The 25,731-nt window shown below is 33.9% G+C and overlaps 1 protein-coding gene across 15 annotated transcripts in view; it reads right to left on the bottom strand.

Annotated features, from left to right (window-relative positions):
- The window catches only part of LOC117166986 (extracellular sulfatase SULF-1 homolog), a 554,052-nt gene that overhangs the window by 442,809 nt on the left and 85,512 nt on the right, over positions 1-25,731 (bottom strand). Inside the window, exon 1 of one of the 15 annotated variants that reach the window (XM_033351504.1) lies at positions 2,986-3,006. The exons of the other annotated variants lie outside the window; for them this stretch is intronic. The gene's annotated coding sequence lies outside the window, so the exon portion shown is untranslated. Of the gene's footprint in view, positions 1-2,985; positions 3,007-25,731 lie in introns of those variants that run through there. 15 annotated transcript variants of the gene reach the window in all.

Here is a 25,731-nt window from a genome sequence, read left to right as displayed (position 1 = left end):
TCACTGTTTACGTTTCGATCCCTCCGAAATCAGTCCAAGGTTATTTGAAGGTAACCCCCGACACTTGACTGAAAGCGAGAGTTTGGTGTACTTATGATGGGGTCATTACTGCTCTTGAGACACTCAGTGATGAACAGTTGAATCTAGCATTGGTCAAAATTCGTCTTCTAGACCACGATGTAAAAATAAGAAACGAAGGAATGCAGCAAGTGGAATGAAAGCCCTGAACCTGTCTCCACCATCAGGTGAAGCCAGTGTGAACAAACCATGGAACCAAAAAAGGAACCGGAAGAACAACGACTACAGAAAGCAGCAGAAACCTTAACATGGCATAAATGCAAAATTTAACAAACCAAATTTAAAGAAAAACGATTTTGAATCTTTTAATATGAGGTGTAACCACTGTGGGAGGACGAATCGTATGAAACAAGATTGTATCTATTACAAAGGAGGCAATGAAAGTAAACCACAACCAAGACAAAAGACTCTAGCAGCCATATTCACCGAGCATAACCAGACAACAGATAATACTTGCAGTGATGGGTTTGTATTCATGCTCGGACTTGAAAACTCTTGAAGAGAGAACTCTAACAGTCCAAATGATTTATTTTTCTATTTAGATTCTGGAGCAAGCGAGCACATCATTAACGATCCACATGCGTTCACAGTTTTCGAGGACCTAGTGCTGCCCCTGAAGATTTCGGATGCAAAAACAGGGATGTCTATACTAGCGAAGACAAAAGGATTTATTGAAGTAACAACCAACCTTACCGAAAATCTAGACGATTTCTAGATGATATCGTCTAGGAACACAGCATCTAGAATTTTCCCCTTGCTAGATTATAACTTATATGACTGCGTAATCATTTTTCAAAACTATTGTCCTATAACAATCATTTTTTAAATTATTTAATTATATAATTCGCACACATGGTTACTTACACATACAGGGTGATCAAAAAGTATCAGGACCCCCCACCCCTATCAGCGAAAATATGCGTTTTCGTGAGAAATGTTTTGGACAAAAGTTTCAGTGTTTTAGACGAGGATCTGAATGGTGACCTTGAAGCTGATCTTCAAGGTCTAGATAGCTGATCAGCGAAAATATGCGTATAAAAAAAAGTTAAATATTGTATCCAGATTCAGTCGACTACGGCGAAATCCATCGCAGTTCTCATCAGTCCACAAAAAAACCCTATGTGTCAAAAATAGGGGTTTCCATTTGAAAAATAAAAGTTGACGTTGAAATAACCTTGAAGGTCAACACCAAGGTCAGCATTCAGATCCTCGTCCAAAACCCTAAAACTTTTGTCTGAAACATTTCTCACGAAAACGCATATTTTCGCTGATAGGGAGGGGGGGGGCGATACTTTTTGATGACCCTGTATATTCGTAAGCTTAAACGCTTTGAAAAATCGCACTCTACCCACTTCGCTATCGAAGCACTTGGATCTCGGTGACAAGATCTAACCCTAGTTTTGCAAGGCAGCTTTGTGCCAAGTCGTATGGTGAGCTCCAACCGCCTTCAAACTAAAAGCTACTAAACTCAATATTTCTTTGAACATCTTTCAAAAACGATTTTGTTCTGTACAAAAAAAATCCATAAGATACGCAGTTTACAATTTATCCAACTATTTTATATAATAATCTCTTAATCTTTTAGTGCATAATAACACTTCTTTAACAATGATTAAAAATATGTGAAACAACTAAGTTTCACTTATTTAAGAAAGTACTCAATACTTTTTGACCTTCAATATTTAAAACACTGAAAAGCTATTCAAAAGTAATAAATAACACAGAAAAGTCAAGTACAAAAATGCTTTAATACCATCGATGACAAAAAAATAATAATTTTCAAATTTTTAAATTTATCTGCTACATTATCAGAGATTGTACCTTACCGACAGTAGATCAACCCTCCAAACCATGATGGTAGAAGAATCTACACAATATCGATCAAGTTAAGAATCTTCAATAACAGAAAATGCTTAACGTCTTAATAAGAATAGATGGAAAATAATATTTTTAAATTAAAATTAAAATTATTTCTTGGAAAAAAGATCCTACTCCATCTTCACTCCATTGGGAATCGAACCACAAAACTTCTGATTTCCGGTCAGGAGCTTTTCCAATTAAGCTATTAGAGGGATCAGAATAAGTACTCTTAATTCTATAAAATAACGCTAATTTTTAGCTAGGTGTTAATGGTACAAAGAAATAATTATTTTCAAATTTTTTAATTTATCTGCTATATCATCAGAGATTGTACCTTACAGACAGTAGATCAACCCTCCAAACCATGAAGGCAGAAGAATCTACACAATATCGATTAAGTTAAGAATCTTCAATAACAGAAAATGCTTAACGTCTTAATAATACTAGATGGAAAATAATATTTTAAAATTAAAATTAAAATTATTTCTTGAAAAAAAGATCCTACTCCATCTTCACTCCATTGGGAATCGAACCACAAAACCTCTGATTTCCGGTCAGGTGCTTTTCCAATTAAGCTATTAGAGGGATCAGAATAAGTACTCTTAATTCAAGAACGTAACGCTAATTTTTAGCTAGGTGTTAATGGTACAAGTAATTATTTTCAAATTTTTTAATTTATCTGCTATATCATCAGAGATTGTACCTTACTAACAGTAGATCAACCCTCCAAACCATGAAGGCATAAGAATCTACACAATATCGATCAAGTTAAGAATCTTCAATAACAGAAAATGCTTAACGTCTTAATAAGACTAGATGGAAAATAATTCCCAATGGAGTGAAGATGGAGTAGGATCTTTTTTTCAAGAAATAATTTTAATTTTAAAAAATAATTTTCTGTTGTAGGAAATATTTCATAAAACGCATTTTTTTTTAGTTTATCGCAATTCTTTTAACATACTTTTTTTTACTAAGTTTTAAATGTGGAACAGATTTTCTAAAATAGCAATTTAAAATATGTAAAAAAAATAATTGTACTTTACTTACATCACAAAGAACTCAATAGTTTTTTTCTTTAGACATTTAATCCGATCAAAAACTGTCTAAAGCTGATAAAAATAAAGAACTTTCCAGTCCAAAGACGTTGAAATATCCTCAGTGACAAAAAACATTTTCTGATTTTTAAAAACTTCTGTAAAACGCATAGTTTTTGATGGATCTAAAAGAAAAAAATGGATACTTAGTTTGAATATGACCTATTTCAGAAAGAGCCCGATACCTTATTTTTCTTTCGAATATAAAATACTTCGAAATAAGAGGAAAAAAGAATTCTGTAAAGAAATGTGCAGTGAAAGAATTTCCAGGTTGAAAGTGATTCCCACGGTGGTTGGATGAAAAATATGTGACTGCTTCCTCCTTGCATTCACAATTATTATATTTTTGAAATGCTTAATTGTTAATTTGTTCATTATTCTTTTATAGCATGAAATACATTCTCAATAAACTTTAAAAAAATGTTATTGAATTCCTTTTCCTTAAATATTTTGCTTTAAAAAGGCACATTTTTTTATTACCAAGAAAATGTAATAATTGTATTTTTAAACATTTTTTAAACCTTGAAACCTTATTTTATGCCACCACATATTTATTTGCTATTATTTACATTTTGAAAAACTAACTTCTTTCGTAACATAAATATTCTCGGAGCTATTAAACATTTAATGTTCAATATCGCGTAAAAATGAAAAAATCATATTGCGCACATGCAAAAATGCAAAAAAAAAACAAAAATCCATTTTTCAAAATATTGAACCGTTGGACATGAATCAAGCTTCAATTTCAGCCCGTTTTAAACCTGTGTTGTTTTTTTACGCGAAAAGATAGAACGTTTCCTCCTTTAGGTTCTTAATCTACAGAAAAACATACTAAAATTTTTCATCAATTGATAAAAAAGACAATTTTGTTACTTAGTGTTATCAACAGAACCTCATAATTTTTTATACAAGGCTTTGGAGATATTTGATCATTATCTATCAATTCGTTCGCAATTCCCATAAGGCCAATTTTTTAAACAAAAGTTCAACATGCTATCTGGTATTTTAACGAATGTTAAGAAATAGCAGACCTCATGCTAATGCTTTTGACACTATACTTTTTTTTAAAATTAAAATAATAAAAAGTCTAAAATTTAGCGTTAACATTTTGATTAAAATCATCTGTTAATTCTTTCTAATCAGTTCAAGATCAGACCAATGAAACCCGACTAAAAAATAAAAATTGCAATCTCCTTTAATGCTGAATAGAAAACGAGCAACAGGTCGCGCGTTAGTATACAATAGAGAGTAATAAATCTGTTGATCGTTTGTGGGATACCTGGCTGCAGTTAAAACTTAATAGACGCCGTTAGATGAACACTTGGTGAACCATAGACAAGGCAGTGCGACGCCTGGCTGCAGGTAAAACATGCTAGACGCCGCTAGATGAACTCTAGAGAAACTCTAAACTAGGCGGCCGCCATAAAATTGCCCTAGACGTTCGCTAGACGAGCTGAGTCTAGAAAGTATCTAGAAATCGTCTAGATTTCTGGTAGTGAACAAAGGAAATCCATGGAAGCTTGGAAAACGTTCTTTACTCTCAAAAGTTCCGTAAATCTTCTATCAGTTCGTCGTCTTCAAGAAAAGGGAAGGAAAACTGTATTCGACAAATAAGGCGTAACTATTTGGAGTGGTGATCAAATAGTTATCTCAGGATTAATGAGAATAAGATTTCAAATTCAATATGGAGTGGCGAATTTAAGTAGTGGAATAAGTAAATAACCCCATTACGAATTGCGTCATCAGCGCCTTGGCCATATGAGTAAAAATAAATTCACTCAATTAAAGAAATTCCAAATGGTTGATGATATTCAATCAATTTAAGCAATCACACCAGCACCCCGAAAAACATTACTTTTTTGGAAATGTGCGTAGCTTAACCTCTCGCGCGCTTGTTGTATTTAAAGATTTAATCTCAGCGAAAGTAAATGGACAGTCTCTATCCGTTTGAATCATTTTCTAGCTTTAAGATTTAAATGGAACGAACCGATGTATCTATCTTGATCCCAGATCTATCCTTTTCTATCCGTTCGGCAATATTTATTTCGTCTACCATTTTTATCCCTATTTTCCTGTACAAGTGAATCCATTTCTATCTTTTCTGAAATAAAGGTAACCCTATCTTTTTGCATCCCAGTCTTTCTATCTAAATCAATCCTCCACTTATCTACCTTTATCCGTTTCTATCCATTGGGCAATAGCAAATTTCGTCTTTCTTTTTCAATCCCTATCTTCTTATCTCGTTAAATAATTTTTCATCTTTTCTGAAATATAAGAGAGCCCTATCTTCTCGAATCTCAGTCTCTCTATCTACATGTATCCACAGCTTATCCACCTCTAGCCTTTTCTGTCCGTTGATCAATCTTAAATTTCGTCTATATTTTTTAATCTCTATTTTCCTATCCAAGTGAATCCATTTGTAGCTTTTTAAAAAATATAAGATAGCCTTATCTTCTTGAATACTAGTCGTTCTATCCGAACGAATCCTCCGCTTATCCACGTTCATCCTTAGTGAGGCGCGGGCTAGTTGACGTTCATACCTGACTTAATACCGGCAGGTTCCCAGTAGGTGGCTGTCTGTAAAAGTCAGACATAAGTGAAATTATTTGCACTTTTTATAACTACAGGATCAGTAGACGCCTTTGCAGAGTTCGAACTTCGACTAGTAAGTCATGGAGCTAGGAAATTTTGTTGTTAAGTTTATAAACCCTTGCTGGTTAAATACTATTTTGCGGAGTTTGAAATTCAAAAAATATTATTATTTTCGAAAGTCCCCTGGCGGAACAAAGGAACCGAATGGAGCCTCTAAAAAGTACCCGTAAAGACCCCATTGGGGTCCTTTTTAAACAACTCGAAAAAACAGCAAAATCAACTTTAAATTGTTGTAATTCGGATTCTACGTTAAAATTCCCTATAGAAGGTTACGAAATAATCGCAATAGTTTTTTTTTTTGCAACGGTGAAAAGTTAAAAAAAATGTAAGACGTATAACGCCTGTTGACTGTTACGTACAGGCGATGCGTTTGAAGTGTAGCAGTCAACAGGCGTTATACGTCTTATATTTTTTTAAACTGTTTACCTTTGCTAAAAAAAACTATTGCGATTATTTCGTAACCTTCTACAGGCTATTTTTTTGAGTTTTTTAAAAAAGAAACGAATGGGGTCTTAACGGGTACTTTATAGAGGCTCCATTCGGTTTCTTCGTTCCGCCAGGGTCATAAAAATGCTACATTTTTTAGTGGATTCAAATGGATAGAAATTAAAAGGATATATCGTTGATAGTGGGTAGTCTGGGATAGATAAAGATAGGCATTTGTAAACGACAAAGATAGAAAAACATAGGTCCATGAGACTTCAGGGGATAGAGTTAGTGATAGGGAAACATACACAGTTGTGAACACCATGGATAGAAAAATATAGACGGTTGTGACTGTAAGGGATAGATACAGGTATACAAAGAGATAGATCTAAGTAGACGCGACGGATAGGACGGGGAAAGAAAAAGATAGAGTTTGTGGGATGCAAAATGTGCATTTGGGAAGGATTGAATATATGTATCTTTTACTATTCATACGTTTCTATCTTTTTGAATCTTTTTAGTTCCAGCAGGGTAAGAATTCTAAGACATCGCTTATTCTTTTGGTCCAATTTTTGGTTTGACGCATATTTTTAATTTTAGTTAGAACATTTTCTATATCATCTAGGGTTAGACTGGCTTCTCTAAGCCTTTTAACATCTCGAGATCGTATTTGTCGTAAGGTAGTATCATTTCTTTGGTATACCTTATTTATCCGTATTCGCTCTTTAAGGGACTAATTTTCATGATTGTATCTTCGGTGCTAAGAACACAACTTTCGGCACTAGTTATTTTTTGCGAAGATACTAAATTAACATGCTCATCAGAAGATTCGCAAAGTACATGTAGACTTGTTGGTTTCTCGGGAATAACACTATATGAATTATCTTGCTTTAACTATACAAACACAATTTCGTTGATCCTAAACGGTGAGAACTGGCAATATTCTTGACTAAGTTTTTTAATACTACTTCTATTTATTAAATTCTCACAGGAATTAGTTTGGAAAATTAAGTGTATCGGCTGCAATTTCTTACAAACATAAATCTTGTTCAGTCTTTTAAAATGATTGATAGTCTGTTCGTCGCTAGGAACATATGAAGTCCTCTGATCATATACTCCAAATCTTTTTCTTATAAGGTAACTAAGAGAGTTTTAGAGATGCTACCTAAAAAATTGAAAAGTCCTCTTTTTGGTGCGGCGAGTTTCTAAGAGCTGGTTCAAGATCCTTTTATTAACGCCCAGACGATCGATTTGAATTTTCCATATCTTTGGTTTAAATTTTCGGCCCAATCATTTTGATTTTCTTCCATTGCAGTTTTGATCAAATCTTTTACTACTGCATGCGCTTTTTCTAAACTGCCATTACTTTGCGGGTGAAAGGTACTCGTTTTTATATGCTTGATTTTGAAGATGTTTTCAAAATTCAACATTAGTTCCGAGACAAAATTATTATCCTGGTCAGTAAGTATGTGTTTTTGCAAAGCGAAGACATAAATATAACAATCCAGGAGATCAGTCATAATTGAGTTAGATGTTGTATCTTTCAGAGGTAGGTCAATAAGGTATTTTGTCAAATGGTCCTGTAATGATAAAATGTACTAGTTGTGTTTTTGCGTAATGGTTAACGGGCAAAACATATCCAAGCCTATCTTTTCATTGATCTCCAAAAGCATATCGGGTATCGGCCTTTCTGACGCGAGTTAAATTTTGCCTTTGACATATTCGGCATCTTTTTACGTAGTAGTTAACTCTTTTTTCTATAGTTAGCTCTCCGGTATCATTCTCGCAAAAGAAAAATTGTTGTTAGAATCTTTCGCTTCCGAAAAAGTGTATCATTATTTTCAGTTTTTCTTTTTCGATAAGAATTATAAGAGGATCTATTGCGTGCAAACATACTCTCGTTAGTTTTTGACTTTTGCACATTTGATAAGTGGATGAAAATGGTTTCATATGGTTTTACGGTGTATGGTCCCTTGATTCTTACTGGATTTCCTCACTTGATCAACAAAAATAATTTTTGTGTCATACCCGTGAGGATTCATAAATAAACCATTATTATTATAAACAAATAAAGAAAACAATTTTTGGCGTCAGCTATTGGCGACGAAAAGAATAGTCATTTTCCATAGAATTAGCTCCATAGAGCTCGTGAATGATACTCAATTATTATATCTGCTCATATAATAACAATTCGCAATTGTCAAAACGATCTTAGTTAACAGTTGCATTATTCGGCTATTTTTTGTTACACAATACCCTTTAATTATTTTCGATCATCCGATAACAATTATTGATTATTTAAACAAATGTAATAAACAAATACACAGTTTAGCCATTTTTCGATATTCTTACTTCGTTTTCAGAACTGGATTAACTGTCAATGACCAATTTTTTAAAACCAATTGTTATCGACATGAACAATTTAATGAGAATAATATTAATATTAATTAGATATGCACATCAGACATTACGTCTGTTTCAAAAGTAAAACTTCTGCTTTTGGATGCAGTGGTCTTTCTGGCTTGACGTGTTAGTGTCGATGCGACTTGTCTTCATTGTATTATTCTCTCTGCATCTCCTGAAATCTTTATTGTTGGCTTCCTGAGCCTCTTCCGATAACTGGATTTTTCCGGTTGAATATGAGCTTAAACTGGATTTTTTTGGACAAAATGTGTATTTGTTTATTACATTTGTTTAAATAATCAACAGTTGTTATCGGATGATCCAAAATAATGAATTGGTATCATCAATTAGTGATCTGCAGTTGATTATGGGTGGAAAAACGCTATTCATTCCATGACGAATAGAAAAGATGAGTAATTGTTCAAGAGATTGTTTATAACAATGGCAGTTGTTATTATCCATCCAAATTCCCTTACGCTTTTTGAAGATCAGTCATTAACAATGAAATACATCCAAAGAACGGAGTTTGTGTGACGAAAAATAGCCGAATAGTGCAATTGTTAACTAAGATCGTTTGAACAATTGCGAATTGTTGTTATATGAACAGATATGATAACTGAGTATCATTCACGAGCTCTATAAAGCTAATTTCATTGAAAAAGACTATTCTTTTCGTTACCAATAGCTGAAGCCAAAAATTGTTTTCTTTATTTGTTTATAATAATAATGGTTTATTTATAAATTCTCAAGGGTATGACACAAAAATTATTTTTGTTGATCAATTCAGGAAATCCAGTGAGAATCGAGGGACCATACACCGTAAAACCATATGAAAACATTTTCATCCACTTATTTGTTTATAACAAATTAAATACATTTTTTAATTTATCCTACTATACTGAGAAATTGTACTGAATAGTTCATATACTCATTCTGGGTATTTGGGAATGAGTTTGAGTATTCTCTTGAAAATGGTACTCTTCAATATGAAAAAAATTTTTTTTTCATTTTTATAAAGAAATAAAAAAAATAGAGCCTCAATTTGAATATATGCATCGTTCGGTTTTAAAATTGTATTGTTTTCTGTTTTATTCTTCTGCCAGTTAATATATCTCTCGTGAAGTAAGATGTTCAGTTCTTGATCAACGGCATTCATAACAGAGGTCAACAAAAAAAGTTGTCTGCGCGATATAATTGACTAGGCTACCTTTATATATTTTGAGCCGCTGAATCCGAATCTGGCATCAGAATTTCTCTTACACGTCTCAGTTTTCCCCTAGATGCAGAAAATAGCGAAAACCTAGGGATATTCTGGAAATCATTTTGATAATACCAGTATACGAAAGAATAAACTTACGGGTCTCGTATTCTTATGTTTTGGGACTGGCAAAGACCAAATTCATACACAAAATTTCCCCAGTGTGTTTTCCGTCTCCCCTAGCTAGGATGAATCTAGGGAAATTGAAGGTCTTACTCATGTTATAATGGCAACAAATAAGACAAATTTTATATTCTTTGCAGTTTTGCGCGATCAATATAAATTTGACCACCACATTTTTCAGACTTGTACCACTATCTCCCTAGATGCAAAAAAGGGGGGAAATCCTAGGGATTTTCTAGTCACACATGTCCACAAAGAAAAGTGGTCTGCAAGGGACAAGTTACTAGCCTGCCCTTATGAATTTTGAGCCGCTGGCTCCAAATTTGGCCTCAGCATTTCTCCTGCATGTCTCAGTTTTCTCCCAGGTGCACGAAATAGGGGGAAGTATAGGGATATTCTGGACGTTATTCTTATAATACCAGTATACGCCAAAATAGACACATTCTCTAGTTTGCCTTCTGTCTCCCTAACTTGGGAAATTCTAGGGAAATTGAAGGTCTTTCTCATATTATATAGATATATACGGAAAAAATAACAAAAATGCCATATGTTTTGCAGTTTTGAGTGCGAAATCCGAATTTGAACACCAAATTTTTCACTTCGTTTAATGTTATCCCTAAATGCAGTAAATAGGGGGAAATCTGGGCATCTTTAGCTAATCCTAAATTGCTAACGACGTAATTCAATTTCTCCTGTGTCCATAGTTTAGGGGTAGTATCATTTTGACCTGAGGAAGTATAAATATCGTCAATATCGTCATACTCGCTTTCGCTCATTTCATTCTCACTAGCGTCTGATGCATCTGTCTGCTGCTGAGCTTTGATTTCGTCATCAATTGATTTATCTATCAAAGAAGGCATGTCTTAGCTAGAACTCATCTTCGAGTTTCCTTCCATGCCACCTATATGTTGAGTTGTAGTTACAGGTCTTTTAACACTAGAAACATTAGCATACAAAATTTTTGAGATATTTGCAGCATTGAATCCGGCCACGTTTGTCATCCAAATGTAGCAATCTTCTTTATTTCGTCTCATTCCATTGTGTAGGCGTAAACATCTGCTTATTGTTGGATTTATTTGTTTCCGCGCGACACATTTTGCTATAACAATCACTTCATACTACATTAGGTACCCATTTTCTTTCTTGGTTTGTGATTCATGGCTATTTTTATTTATTTTGAACTCACTACAAACGAAGCAGAATAAATAGGCTTGCCCCTATTTGCTGCATCTAGGGGAAACAGAAAGAACACTAGAGAATTTCTGTGTACAATTGAAGTCTCTTATAAGTCGCTTTACTTAAGAATATAATACCCATGTGTCTATTTTTGCGCATACTGGTATTATAAAAATAACTTCTTGAATATCCCTATGTTTTCCCTTATTTTCTGCTTTTAGGGGAAAACTGAGACGTGTGATCAGAAAATCTCTAGGATTTTCCCCACTTTTTGGGTCTAGGGAGATAATGATACAAGACTTTTGTGTCTGTCTAATATAAATCTTAACAAAAAACAGTAAAACTTACAAATTTCAAGATTGCGGATCTAACCTTTAGATGTTGAAATCGCCCTTGAAAAGTGTCTAAATTAGTGTCTGGTATCATGTATCAACTATATACAAAGTTAATATCACAGGGCGAACCGACATATCGGTTTTCCGGTTCGGTATGGTATAGAAAAAATTGTTTAGTGTAAAATTGACCCTAGGGGTTTTCGAGTTCACTGATCACGATTCTGGGATCCGATTTGATAAATCCCCCCATTCAACCCCCTCCTCATCAACTGGCCCATTTTTTGGTACTTGCGAAACTCGGTGAAAACTTGGAGCTTCGGGTTTTTGGGGTCGCTGATCACGAATCTGCGGTCTGATATGATAAATTCACACATCCCTATCCCCCACTCCACCCCTCCTCTCTAAAGGCTTCAATTTTTGGTACTCCTGAAGTTTAATCTTTTAACTTGAAACCTAGTAATTCAACTTCATCGATTTTTTTATAATACAATTTTGAAATATGTTGATTGATTTCTAACTATCCGAATAAACGATTTTGTTTTTTCTCTTTCCGTTATGGGAATTGAAAATTCTGCTGCCCTAGAGGATGACGGAGATGGTGACAACTGTCTCATTCGATGATGTGTAGAATGATTCATTTTTCGATCTTCTAAGGCACCGAAGCCAATGTCGGCGCACTGCCTTGAAGTGGAACGTTAGCGTGTCAGAATGAAGCCGTAGTATGTTCGACAATAAGTTGACTGTGTCATCGTCATAGTCAGAAAGCCCTCATTCTTAGACCTAGGGAGGTATGAGGGTTGCCATACCTAGGACGGCAGACTCCCCTGCGATCGGAACAGAATCGCTAACGTGCGGGGTTTAAATATACTTACGGGTCTTAAAAATCAAACTCCTATAGCTACTTTAAGCACATCTCATTGTCATGAGATCAATCATGAATGCAAAGGGGGTGCTAATTCCTTCTGTTATGTTTGCGGAAAATACAACTTTAAGAAGAATCTTAAGAAATTCTCTGAAAATTCAAAATCAGTGTATGAACGATGCTTTAGCTCTAAAGTAAATGATCAAAAACATTACTAGTCACCACAACTTATTTGCGGCGCATGTAAAAGTATGGTTGATCGATGGAAAGAAGGAGTCAAGAATTTTAATAAGATCTAGCCAACGGTTAGGCAAGACCCAGAAAACAGATAATTGTTACTTTTGTATAACAATGACAAAAGGATTCAATCGTTTAAATTTGTATACAATAAAGTATACAAATGTTTCTAGTGTGAATAAATGCATTACAGTATCAACAAAGGGCGATGGTGAAGATGCTCTGTCACCTTCTTTGAGTGAAATTGAGATTAATGAAAATTCTGATGAAAATGATGAAGAAACAAGCAATGAAAATAACAATGTTGAAAGTGAAGATGAATATATTCCATCGGGAAAGAAAAACAATTCCGTTCAACTCTTCAATCAAAAGGATCTAAATGATTTAATTAGGAAATTGGGTCTGCCAAAAGATGGTGCAGAACTATTAGCTTTCAGATTGAAAGAGAGAAATATACTTACAAAAGATACAAGAGTTTCATTTTATATAACGAGAGATGAATCTTTTAGGAAATATTTTACTCAAGACAACGATATGGTATATTGTAATGATGTTACTGGACTAATGAATGAACTGAAAGAAAATTTATACAAAGCAGAAAATTGGAGATTATTTATAGATTTTTCTACGCGAAGCCTAAGGGCTGTGTTGTTACATAATACAAATAAATATGTTCGAATACCCGTAGCGCAATGAATAACCCTCAAAAAGGAGTATAAAAATATTGCGATTGTATTAGATAAAATAAAATATTTAGAGCACAAATGGCAGATTTGTGGCGATCTTAAAATTCTTACCATGATCTTAGGTCAGCAATCAGAATTTACAAAGTACCCGTGCTTTCTATGTTTATGGGATAGTAGAGATCGAAACACTCATTATATCAAAATAAATTGGCCGGTCAGGGAATCTATGACAATCGGTTCGAACAATGTCATCAACAAGCCTTTGGTAGAAAAATCTAAAATTCTCATTCCTCCTCTTCATATAAAACTTGGTTTAATGAAACAATTGGTAAAAGCTTTGGATAAGAACGGTGAGTGTTAAACATACTCGGGATATAAAAAGCCAACAGTATTTGATGCTAGATTGAAAGAAGGAATATTTGATAGTCCTCAAATCCGTAGAATGCTGAATCATGAAACGTTTGTTACCAACATGAATAATGACGACAATGCAGCGTGGCTTAGTTTTAAAAAGGTGGTTGAAAACTTTTTGGGCAATCAAAAAAGTGAAAATTATGCGGAATTAGTTGGTGATTTGCTTAGAAATTACTAACAACTGGGCTGTCTAATGAATTACAAGTTACACTTTCTGTATTCTCATCTAGATTACTTTCCACTGCACCTTGGAGATTACAGCGAAGAGAAAGTCGAACGATTTCACCGAGACATCAAAGTAATGGAAAATCGTTACCAAGGTAAGTAGGGTATTAATATGATGGCTGATTTCTGTTGGATGTTAAGGTGGGAATGGGGGATAATACATGAAAAAAACGCTTTTTTATAAATTTTTTTTTTAGAAATCTGGTTAAAATAAATGTATTTAAATGTTTTGCATATTACAACGTATTATTTTAAAAATAATAAGTAATTTTTTTGTGGAAAAATATCGTAAAATAAACCAGTGAACAGAGCAATTTCGAGTACGCCTCTTGAAAAACATGATTTGCGGTTCCCGCGATATCTTAACGTAGATTTATCGGAAATCAAAAAAGTTGCAAAATTTAGTAAAATTATAAGTTTTTACTCTCCACGCCCCGAGGATTATTTTTATAATATTTTTTTAAAATCTTTGTGATCATTTGAAGTAAAATATCCGATTTTGTACGAAAAATCTCGTTTTTTCAAAGTGACAAACAGCGTTAATATGAAAAAGTTTTAACAAAAATATCGTTGGAGGAGGATTTTTATATGTAGAAAAATTTTAGCAAGTTTGAGAAGGATCGGTTCAGTAGTTTTTGTAAAATCACTGAAACGGACTTTTAAAGGGTGGTTTCGAGAAAAACTCGTTTAAAGTTTTAAACATGAAAAAGTTAAAAAAAAATTGATTTTTCAACGATTTAAGCTCTTTATTTCTTCCGTTAAACTGTGCACACTTCACGATCGTAGAAGGTGTAGTAAAAACTAATAAAAATTCTAGTATTTTATAGTATTTTTCATGGTCATCTAGCACGTTCCTATATTTTCAAGCGCATCTGCGGTCTATGAGTAGGGTCGGCTTTAAATCTATAACTTCAAGAGTTCTGTTCCGATTGACTTAAAATGTTGGCACAATATTTTAAAAATATTTTGTACCAAAAAAAAATTTTTTTTGCAAGTGCTTATTTCCCATGCCCCCTTAAAAAGAGAATGTATTGTAAAAGGCAAAAAGCGTAAAAAAAATCCACTCCACAGATCATTTGAAGACAAACTGATAGGAAAACACACGCGGCTGCCAGCTGCCTCGAAATTTACTGGTCTGATTTTTTTCACTGAGTGCCCATGATGTTAGCAATATAGTTAATTATAACCTCTAGAAGACCGGATTTTCTGATCACACGGGCCAGAATTTCTCCTACACGTCTTACTTTTCCCCTAGAAGCAGAAAATAAGGGAAAACATAGGGATATTCAAGACGTTATTTTTATAATACCAGTATGCGCAAAAATAGACATATGGGTATTATATTCTAAAGTGTAGCGACTTACAAAGACTTCACTTCCCTAGTAAAAATGCCTAATAGGTTATCAATAGAAACTGTTTAAAACCATATAGGATGCAAATAGCTTTCTATCTGGTCTTACGTGGTTCTTAAGAGCCTTTTAATTTGAATATGGTTTCTAATGGCTTGTATTCGGCAATTATACGGCTACTGGCACCAAAATTAACTTGAATTAATTTTCCTAATAGACTCTATTAGGCACTGATGTGCTTTTAAAACACGACTGGGAATATTAGAAAGTACAAGATGCTTCTCTATGTGGCTCTATGACGTTTTTAATGGTCAAATGGAATTCTATTGATCAAATAAAAATTCGAAGATCTGCATTGAAAGTGGCCCTAAAAAGAATCTAATAGGTTCTGCTTTCTTACGAATACCAAAAATTTAAAATTGCTGTTCTAAGAGGTTTTATTAAGATTTGTATGGTAAATCGAGATTAAATTAATCGGATATTAAAACTCAAAATAATGGTTTATAAAGTTGATCTATGAAGCACCTTTTAGGTTCTCCTTTCTCGCGAACTGCACAAGTAAAAAATTGCTTCTCTAAGAGGTTCTCTCAGGAATTTGAATGGGAACTCGGATTAAAATTAATCGGACATTAAAACTCAAAATAATATTTTCAAAGTGGCTCTACAAGACACTTTTTTAAAAAAAGTTTAAAATTGCTGTTCTAAGAGGTTCTATTAGGATTTCTTATACAAAATCCTAATCCAAGCCACTTCACAAGTCACTCCGGACCCAATAGTTAATGCATTACAAATTCCACATAAACACACATTAGAGCCTAGTCAAATCCACATCAGAAGTTCTTTCGCTCTAAATAGAAGGCAAATAGAAACCGAAAACAAAATCCGTGTAGATGCCATTTAGGACCCGATAAGTAATGCGTCGCGAGTACCGAGTACACAACACATCAGATCCTAATCGAAGGCACATCACAAGTTACTGCGGACCAGATAAATACCAGTCAGGAACCTAATAGACATCCACTTAGTTGCCACTAAGGACCCGTTAGTTAAGGCATTACGAATTCAAATACAAACACATTAGATCGTAATCAAACCCACATTAAAAGTTGTTGCGCACCAAATAGAAACCGAATAGAAAATCCATTTAGATTCCACTTAGGAGCCGCATGCCCGGTAACAAGCGCTGAATTCAGAAAAACTATGAATTTGTATTCCTATGAATACGCGATTTTTCCTCCGTCTAAAAATCCCCCAATGAGAAAAGAAAAAGTGCAAATCCTATTCCTCTCAATCGACTCAGTAAAATTTAACGAAAGCATTTATTTGACCTATTTTTCATTATTAAATCTTTTTATAACTTACAAATTCGAAAAATATTCAAATTTATATTTTAATAATTTATTGAAACGTCTTTAAAATGCAACACAGAAATCTATGCAAATGTGTGAATTTAAATAATTTTAACTCTAGAGAGGCAGAGTTGAATTGGTGAGAATTAAAATTTCAGAATTTACATTCCACATGAAGGAATTAAAACAACTTATCACACATATTTTGTGAACTCATTTGAAGGATATAAATAAAATCAAAATATGACCACTTCTGAGGAATAAAAAATATCTCTGTGAGGTGCGTTGCCGGTACAATTAGAAGGAATAAAATATATTGAAAACACGTTCTACGCTTATTACCGGGTGTAATGGATTGCAAGTATCAAATAAACAGCACATACGATGCTAACCGAAGCCACTTTGCAAGTCACTACGAACCAGATAAAAACCAGTTAGAAGCCGAATAGAAAACCCAATTAAGATCTATTATGGTTAATTATACTTAAATTTAAAAAAAAATCATCGAGATGCAAACTTTTAAAAATTTCATTTTTTCTGAAAAAGTATCGGATGAATGCCTTCAAGCATTTATGATATCGCACTCAGCGTGGCATCGTAGCTATGGGGATTAGGCGTTCGACTTATAAGCGTGCGGTGCGTGCGTTCGATTCTCGGCGCTTGCGGAAATTTTAATAAACTGCGTTTGTCTTTAGTTATTAGTAATAAGCTTCTCTAGGCAAATTTAACAATTACTTTAGTTTAAGAATAACGTGCGGGGTATAGTTAAGAAGAATCGACTGTCAATAAAAATACGAGAAAACGTAGGAGAGTTTGTCAGAAGCTTCAGAATGGTGTAAAATCTTTAGATTTAACTTTTGCAAAGAAAATATATTTTACATTTGGATTAATATTTTCCTTCTTTGAATCAAAAATTTCTGGTAATAGATTGTGGCAATGTCCTAGTTAAACTTTTTTACTATTGTAATATAGCATCACACTTCAGAAATTAAGCATGATCAATTTTTTAATAAATTAAACATATTTTATTTAAATCAACATTGATTCGGAAGTATTTTTTTTCTCAGTATGTGAGGGACCAAATAGAAAAACGATTAGGTTTCACTTAGGATCCAAGAAGTAGTGCATTGCGAGTACCTAGTACACAACACATCAGATCCTTATCATATCCAGTTCAAAAGTTTCTAGAAACCGAAAAGAAAGTCATATAGAATGGGAGTACAAATGCCGCTTTCAAAGGTAGTAGGACCTAATAGAAGGCAAACCTATTAGGTTTCTATATGGATTCTATCAGGCATTTTTAGTAGGATGTACACAGAAATTCTCTAGTGTGCTTTCTGTTTCCCCTAGATGCGAGTATGACGACAGTGAGGATATTTATTTTTCCTCAGGTTAAAAGGATTCAACCCATAAACTATGGACACAGGAGAAATTGAATTACGTCGTTAAGAATTTATGATTAGTTAAATATGCCCAGATTTTCCCCTATTTACTGCATTTAGGGACAAAATTGAATAAGGTGAAAAATTTGGTGTTTAAATTCGGATTTTGCAGTCAAAACTGCAATACATATGGCATTTTTGTTATTTTTCCGTATAAATCTATATAATGTGAGAAAAACCTTCAATCTACTTAGAATTTCCCAAGTTAGAGGAAACAGAAGGCAAACTAGAGAATTTTTGTGTACAAATTAAGTCTGTACAAGTCGCTACACTTAAGAATATAATACCCATGTGTCAATTTTTACGTATAGTGGTATTATAAGAATAATGTCCAGAATATACCTAGATTTCCCCCTATTTCGTGCATCTAGGAGAAAACTGAGACGTGCAGGAGAAATTCTGAGGCCAGATTGAGATTCAGCGGCTCAAAATCCATAAGGTTAGGATAGTATCTTGTCCCGTAAAGACCACTTTTCTTTGTGAGCCTGTGTGACCAAAAAATCCGTAGGATTTTTCCCCCTTTTTGCATCTAGAGAGATAATGGTACAAGCGTGAAAAATGTGTTAGATTGAGCGCACAAAACTTCAAAGCATATAACATTTTTGTTATTTTTGCCATTATAACATGAGCAAGACTTTCAATTTCCCTAGATTGATCCTAGCTAGGGGAAATGGAAAGCACACTGGGGAATTTTTGTGTATGAATTTGGTCTTTACTAATCCCAAACAAAAAGAATATGACATCCGTAAGTTTATTCTTTCGTATACTATTATTATAAAAATAATTTCCAGAATATCCCTAGGTTTTCCCCTATTTTCTGCATCTAGGGGAAAACTGAGACGTGTAGGAGTAATTCTGAGGCCAGATTTCGGATTCAGCGGCTCAAAAATCTATAAAGGTAGCCTAGTCACTTGTATCGCGCAGACAACTTTTTTTTGGGCCGGTTTAATTAGTGGTTGATTGCTGAAGTGTGAAGCTGCAGGAATATTTGGTTCCATAGATAGGTCTATAGGTTCACGGTCCCTTAAACTTTCATCGGTTGTTTCGGTGTTTGGTACGGCCGTCTCTTCTGCAAAACCGTACCTAGACCCTTATTTAAAGCATCCGTAATTAATGTGAACTCTTTTCATTCTTTTTTTAGAATCTGGAAGGCTTTTTCACAGTATTGAATCTAAATAAAGTTTACTTTGCTTTTTTGTTAGCTCCGTTAGACGGTTTTCCTTGCTGAAATGGCAGTCTGTGTCCAGACTGTCTCAGCCTTTCAAAGATGATGACTAAATTCTGATTATGTTCCTGTAATGTGGATCCAAATACTACAATATCATCGCGGTGCACGAAACAGATCTTACCAATTAATCCTTTGAACGCAGTATCCATTATGTGCTGGAAGGGGGCAGGGGCATTCTACAACGTAAGTTGAATACGTTCGAATTCAAAGCGTCTTTCTGAAGTAGAGAAAGCTGTGTACTCCTTCGAGTTTTCTTCCATTGGTATCTGGTGGAATTCGGATATCAGATGAAAGACTGAAAAGAATTTCGCCTTTCCCAGATGATACAAGATTTCATCAATAACTGGTAGTGGGTACACATCTTAATCTGTCTTTTCGTTCAGCTAGTGGAAGTCCACTACAATTCTCCACTTTTTCTTACCTGAAGCATCTGCTTTTTGCGGTACAACCCATAATGGAGATTTGTACGGTGAAATGGAATCTCTTATTACCTTCTTGGTGTACATTTCCTCAACTTGTGTATTTTTTTATTGTTATGTGAGACTCCGGGGTTCTGTAAGACCTATTGTTGATGATCTTTTCGTCTTTTAAAATAATTTTATGTGCGGCTAAGTTTGTACATGACAGTGGATCTCCTGGAAGCGAAAAACATCACGATGATGTATAATAATTTTTTCTTTCGAAACTGTGTGATCTTCTTCAATGTGGGAGAGTCTAGAATTTTTCCGTAGTAGGGAAATTCGTTTGCAGTCATCTTCTGACTTTATGTATTGAATCCCTTCCTTTGGTTCCTAAATCTTGATGTAATTATATTTGATTTCGCTTCTTGGTATTACTATTTTTTTTATCGGAATGTTTCGCAATAAGTACTTGGATTTGTACTTCTGTAATACGGTAGATCGAAGCTGACCAGCAGGGATTTTCTTCTATATTCACGTGTCCATTTTTCCTAATGGTTTCGATTTTTACGACTTTGACCACCGCTGCAGCGCCAGGTCTGCCTGTTGTTTGTATTACGATTTGTTTACACTGACGTCCTTTAACCTAAAATAATGGAGTAGCTATGACGATTTCATGACAACATTAAATTTTTTAATTTTAATATATTATTCTCGTTATTGAACTTTTAGATTATTGTTATAGTTTGTAAAATTAAAGTTTTAATAGTTTTCGAAATTTAAAAAATATTTCCAGAACCCTTATTCTCTGTAAGAAAAATGTAAAAGAAACAATAATGACAGTTTTGAATTATCGCTGAGTTTCAACATTTATTTATCCAAGCTACCCCGAGCATTGTTCAAAGGCTGCTAAAAACCCCGTCGTCTAATAAAGTGCGATTTTTTAACAAAGAATTCTGAAACGTCTAATAAGAAAGTCGGCATTCGAACAACAATCAGGGCATATATAAGATGTTAAGTTGTTGACCAGCATGTAATAATATTCTTGTAGAGGGAAGTGAAAATGTCAGTCAATGACTGGTCGATTTATTGAAATTATGTCTCAGAGATTCTCAGTACATATTTGGTAGACGTTTCGACTATACGTCAATAGTCTTCATTAGAATAAAATATTTCTTTCTGCGAAATTTTGCACCTGTGTGATCAAAATACATAATTTATAGACGTAGACTTAAAAAAGGAAAGACATGGCGACAGTTCTTAAGAAATTATGTATGAAATAGTCAAGAAGAATATTACAAATTTGAGTGATAGAACAAGTAAATGATTGTCGTGATAATTAAGATAGAAATAAAAATTATGTAAGTTCTATTATTCGGAGTTATTACCTATTTGTTAAATTTAATTTGTTGGTTACTGAAATGACTCCGTCTGCCGGACGGACTTAAATAAAGATTAAGCTTATTGTTGACATTTAAAAAACACACTTATCACATGCCGTCCAGCAGACGGAATGATTACGGCAAGGAATTTAAGCGGCGTATAGACTGTAGTTTGATTCACATTGACTTGGTGGTACATTATTATCTACTGTGCAAGACATATCATTATAGTGCGCTGACGGTACACTGCTGTAGAAGAGAAGGAAAAGAGAGAGAGAAGAAAGATAAAAGGGAATTTATTTTAGATTGTAATAAGAAACTATAAAATTATAGTTTAAGAAAAATTGCTGACAATCTAAGAATGTTAATTTATATATTACGTTAGTAACTTTATTTTTCGGAATTGGATCTTTCTGAGTTCTGAACAAACTGAAGGGGTCTTTAACAGGTTTGAAAATAATTTTTATGTCATGTTTTTTGTATAATTTTTGGAGAATTCTAGACATTTGCGGATTATAAGGTAAAACAATAGAACGATCTAAGTTCAAATCACTGTTTAAGTTGTCGTCATTATTCTGGCTAGACATAAGAGTTTAACTAACTCTTTGTTCTATTAACTTGTTAACAAGTTTTTCAGGGAAACCACCAGCTTTACGTGTGTGAGAAACAATTTCTGAATTTGTATGGCGGAAAGAGACGTGTGAAAGTGAGAACTGATCGTGATAAAAGTTAATGTAAAGGAAAGCTGACACGTAGGGGATTAAGAAACTGCCCGCCTGCCAGTTCCAAGTTGGTCATAGGTGCGATAAAATTGAACTTTTATAGGAAAATTTATTCAATAATCACCTGGTATGTCTGAATGCAATGAAATCTGTACCACATTGTAGGGGGCAATTAGCGCTTTCAGAAAATGTGTGACTGCCACCCTCCACCTGCTAAAGAACCCCTGGCAGACAGGCCTAAAGGGCTTGATTGAAGGTAACTTTCAGTGTATACTAAGGAATGCGATAAGACAAACATTAAATAAAAAGTGAAAGCCCTCTGTACACGAAAAACTCTGCCTGCCAAGGCTCAAGGTGACACAAATATGCCGCAGACGTATTTCTTTGCCGAATTTATTTGCTTTCGCTGTAATATTGTAGACGGGAGGCTACCGTTAGAGGAGGCTTCATCTTCGTGTGGGACTAGGCCTGCTGCGTGGGTGCGGTACAGCGGGGAAGGCATCTAAGTGTTTCGGTTTGCGGTGTTTAGTTACGGTATTTAGTAACGCTGTTTAGTCTAGTCTTGTCTAGTTCGGTGTCCACGTGGCGTAAAAGTTAAAATGAAGTGTTATGTTTGTGAGAAAAACGACGGAGAGTTAGTGCAATTCAGTGATGAATCCTTTCAGAAGTGTCTACAGATACTTGATTTTCGGGGAAAAAAACTACAACTACGGCGATGTACATTTAATTGAAGAATCACTCAATGATTATGGATATCATCGTGTTTGCCACGGAAAAGTGACAGTGATAATACAAAAAGACAGAGATGACTTTGAAACCTTTTTGCAAGATAATAGTGATGGAAGTAAAAAAAAATACTATGCCGAAAGGTTATAAATATTTATCCTTTAATAATGTATATGTATCATAATCAAACATAATATTTTTAGGCAAATGCAGCATCTTATCGAAGTAATGAGGTTGCTGGTGCACCTTAAAATGTACACGTGCGTGCAGAGGGAAAAGGTGAAACTAATTCACCTGAACAGGTAAGGTTTTTTTTAATTGTTCTGCGAGAAGTGCTTTTTGGTAAAAATATTAAATATCTCATTGAAAATGAACTTTTTTGTTCAAAATGTATATTTTTAATTGACAATTCCATTTTGTATGCAATTTAGTAAACACGTAGAAGTGTTAAAATAAATAAACATATTTTAAAATTTCTTGTTCTGAAAGTTATAGGAGCCTAAATTACATTATAAACTGTAATATCAAATGCTGGAGGTATGAATTCGTTTAAAATGTTTCGCAAAAGAATACGTTATTCATTCCTCCTGAAAACTTAGCTAAATGAAGTTAGATAGCCTATTCTTCATAAGAACCGTCAATATATTCTTTACGTGTAGCAGCGATGCCTAATTACGCCGTGTTTTTAATTATTATACACATCTTGAAAAGTCGTAGAGCGCTCGCATGTCGCATCTCGAATCTCACACTCTCATATTTATTACTCACACTCAAAATACTTAGGACATGCTTTGAAAAAACCCTCTTATGAAGATCCCACTACTCCTGTGCACATTCATTAATTTTAGAATATAACATACATAAATATTTAGAATTTATTTCGGAAAGCGATATTTTAAATTTATTCAAGGTTTTCAACGTCACTAGACATCCTAATTAATACTTGACTTCGATTTAAAATAATGAATTTACGAAATAAAAACTCATGTCTAATCTATGTAAGTATGTATATATGTATGCATTTGTATGCTTTATATATGTATGCATGTCTGTATGTCTTTATGTATGTATGTATGTATGTATGTATATATAAATATTCAAATTTTGTTTAGGGCAGCAATATTTTACTTTTATTCGCTTGTATAAAAAAACTGTTTACAAATTTTTAAAATCTTTAAATTCCTTGGAATCTTTATGAAATGTTTGAAATGTTTTGCGAAATAATGCGAAATAATTTGAAATCTTCTAAACTTATGTGCAAACTTTTGAAATCGTTTAGAATATTTGCGAAATCTTCGAAATATGGTGAGCGGGCATTTTTGAAGTCTTTGATATCCGTGATATCTTTTTGAAAAGTTGAAATGCCTTTCAATATTTTGTAACCTTTTAGAATATGGTGCAAACTAAAAACCAAGGTTCATTATAATTCTGAAACTGAATTAAAATCGAAATTTTGAACCAATAATGTTTATAATTTGTAAGTTGAATATCACAAAAAATGTACATTTTAACAGTAATATATTTTTTTCGAATAAAACTTAATCCGTTATATATTATAAAGTGCTTGCGTTATAATATTATGTCAGCAATTATCATCACATTCTAAATGAATAGTTAAAAAAAAGCATTCCGAGGCTAAATGTCAACTTTACTTTCAGAATCAAATTTACAAACGTGCCTCTAGTCCGATTGAATAACATTGCTACTGTATGCTCACAGCATGATGGTATTGTTGAAAAGGGTCTATCCATTCACAAGTGTTTGCCGCCTACTGAAGGAATTTGGAGTAATGGATCCTTTTACAGTTTCCAATGAGGCTCAGCCGCCTTCCCCGCCGCATCGCACCCACCCAGCAGACATCGCCCGCAACGCAGATGAAGCCTCTTCTTAATGTAACCTCCCGTCTATAATATTACAGCGAAAGCAAATAAATTCGGCAAAGAAATACGCCTGCGGCATATTTCTATTAACTTAAGCCTTGGCAGGCAGAGTTTTTCGTGTATAGAGGGCTTTCACCTTTTATTTAGTTTTTGTCTTATCGCGTTTCTTAGCATACACTGAAAGTTACCTGCAATCACGACCTTTAGGCCTGTCTGCCAGGGGTTCTTGAGCAGGTGGAGGGTGGCAGTCACACATTTTTTGAAAGCACTAATTGCCCCCTACAATGTGGTACAGATTTCATTGCGTTCAGACATACCAGGTGATTATTGAATAAATTGCCGATAAAAGTCCAAACTTATCGCACCTATGACCGACTTGGAACTGGCAGACGGGCAGTTTCTTAATCGCCTACGTGTCAGCTTTCATTTACATTAAATTTTATCACGATCAGTTCTCACCTTCGAAAAAACGCAGTGGGATCTTGGACTACTGAGTCAGTTTAGTGAAGGACGGCAGAAGATGAAACACTGACGCCACGCCCTGAATTTGAATGACAGCTGATAAGAAACATGGGAGATGTAGTATTTTTCTCAGTTTTTGTAATATTTTGAACATTTGTAGATATTTTAAAAACTTTGAGGTTGAATTGAGCCAAGATTAATTGTTTCTAGAATTTAAAAAAGATCGAGGATTAAAACATAGACTTTAAAAATACTGGAATTGTCTTTTTAAAGATTATAATATTGAAGCAGAGTAAAATGGTGAAATATAAAGAATACGCATTCAAGGTTTAAAGCAAATAAACTTACAATAATAAAATTTTATTATAAATAATAGTTTTTCTATTTTTAATTACTTTAATGATTCTAATGTATTATTACATTATAAAATACACAAAAATTGTAAAAACTATAACTTTTAATATTTAGTATATTGTATTAATCGCCAAGACAGTGAAAAGATTATCATTATGAAAGCTGTTAAGTTTACTGTACATTTAGTCATATGTTTATTTGAAAATTGGATTAAAATATGGAGATATGAATTAAATAAGGACTAAAGACATCGATGTACAGATCCGAACTGTCGAGCAGGGTACGAGTCAACCCGTTCAAACGGAGTAAAAAGTGTTTTTCTCCGTTCCAAAAAATGAGGTTGACCATTAGAAGCAAGTAGTTAACCGTGATTAAAATGATTTTAGCTTCTGATTGAACGGTTATGGCGGTAAATATTGCTATTTGTTTACAACGATGTCCTTTAACCTATAATAACCGAATGGCTCTGATTGTTTCATGTATACATTGATTTTTAAATTTTGAGATATTCTTGTTGTTGCCGAACTTTTAGATTATTTTGATAGTATGTAAAATTATGGTTTTAATATAGTTTTCGAAGTTGTAAAAATATTGTAAGACCCTTACTATC

Source organism: Belonocnema kinseyi, chromosome 2, assembly GCF_010883055.1.
Source record: "Belonocnema kinseyi isolate 2016_QV_RU_SX_M_011 chromosome 2, B_treatae_v1, whole genome shotgun sequence".
NCBI classification, from domain to species: domain Eukaryota; kingdom Metazoa; phylum Arthropoda; class Insecta; order Hymenoptera; family Cynipidae; genus Belonocnema; species Belonocnema kinseyi.
This window is presented reverse-complemented; position numbering and strand designations above follow the sequence as displayed.